We start from the raw sequence: 2005 nt of genomic DNA, 5'->3' as shown, positions 1-2005 counted from the left end.
AACTTAGAAGAAATAGAAATGTTGTCTGGCATGTGACCAGTTTAAGGTGTGATTATAATGTCCTCACTTTTCTAAACCATTTAAGTCACTGGCTGTGATATTTACCGCAAACTGGAGTCCCGAGAGGTCTTTAATCCCAAGGAAGTTTAGCGATATCTGAAAAGAGGAAAGAGGAAAGTGCTGACTGGAATCTTGACACTCAGAGTTTCAATGCTTCATGTAGTGAATCCATGGCCAGAAGGAGTTTTTCATGAAATATATGTTCACCTTAAATCCCAATAAAACATACATTTTTTATAGTTTACAGTCGACAAAAAGACAAACAAACAAATTTCTTTTCATTTTTCATATTTCTGAATTTGTCACTTTAACGGTGCACTCAGTATTTTTTTCTCATCAAACGGTTTTCACTAAATTAAATAGCATTTTTTGCATGTTTAAAATCATATACTCTCATATTAGGGCGTTATATTAACATTGATAAGAAATGTTTCTCAAGTAATTCAGAACATGTTTGATTGGCAAGCCAGTGACTCCACAATAAGACTGTATTCAGCATGGTTTGAGGGAGCAAAATATCTCTGTCTGTCCAGCATGAATGTTTTGAATGAAGGAACAGTAGAGAGGCCCCATCTCTGGCCTCCAGGTTGGGTTCACTTTTTTTCTAACCAGTAAAAGTGGAGGAGACTGATCAGACCTGACAGTAACTTGGTGCCCAACAGCCACAAGAAACCAACCTTTAACCCGTCCTCCACTCCCTCCCTCCCAAACTGTGACGTCATATTAAATATGCTTTGCTTTACCAGTGGAATAATTCATCCTCCAAAATAGCCCTGTATCCTGTACTGCATTTTACTGGCCTGAAGCAGTACAGAGGGTCAGCTGGCAGTAAGATGCTTTTAGCAAAAATGTTTGATCAGCATGAATCATCACATTAGAACAAGAAATAGCTGTTCAGCAGTCATTGGGTGATACATCATACAACAGAACTGGCACTGAAGAAAAATGTTTTTATTATTCCAGATCTTTGCATTTCAGGAAGTTTTACATGTAATTTCATAGAAAAAATAAGTCATTCTTGTTGTCATATGAGATCCATTAATGTCTGATCATTGTCAGAACTTGTTACCAGAAGACACTCAGTAAATAAGACATACAGTTCAACATGCAAATGGATCAACCAGACAGAAGCTTTATTCAGTGCAGGGCATGAATAGAGCTTAGATGAAGTACTGCATGAACGCTCTGTATTCCCTCTTGAGTCGGGGGTCTGTGGGCGAGAAATGTCTTCAGAAGGATGAGATCAGCCTTGGATCAGAAGGGATAAAGTTTCATTCGTTCCAATGAGCTGGCAGGGGAACAGTTAGCATGTGAATCGTTATAATAGAGCTAAAAAAATCCTCAATCAGGAGCTGATATATATAGACTGAATGGATGGATAATAGTAGAAGGCACATGGTGGGTAAACAGACTAAATTTATATTTTTCATAATGTGACAAATATTTGGTTTCATGCCAACTTAAACTCCTTAATATATAGGCCTATAGCTTAGATTTGATCAAATAAACATACTACCATTGTGCTTTATTTGTAGCATTTCTGCTATAAAATTAACATCTTTTCATCCCATCATTCAAAAGTTTGGTTCAGTACAGATTTCTTATACTATCAGAGCACTTCTCAGTTCTCAATTTATTATGAATCAGAAATGTCTGAAATAGACTGTTCTCGGTTTTGGAGGACAAAACCGGAAATAAATAAATAAACTACATCCGCATATTCATACATTAATAAATATATAAGTAAATGTGCATGGATATAAACAAACAGACTGCTCTTGGTTCTGTAGGACCAAACCTATGAAAATAATCATTAAAAAATTAGATAATTCAGCGTAATCAACTTTACAAAATATAGCCTATAAATAAATGTGTAACTAAATTAATTAATAATTTATTAAATAAAAGTAATAAATAAATGAACTAACTAAAACTTTAAATAATC

This window comes from Sinocyclocheilus grahami, unplaced genomic scaffold, assembly GCF_001515645.1.
Source record: "Sinocyclocheilus grahami isolate Dianchi unplaced genomic scaffold, SAMN03320097.WGS_v1.1 scaffold211.1, whole genome shotgun sequence".
Lineage (NCBI taxonomy): Eukaryota > Metazoa > Chordata > Actinopteri > Cypriniformes > Cyprinidae > Sinocyclocheilus > Sinocyclocheilus grahami.
Note: the sequence above shows the minus strand (reverse complement) of the source record.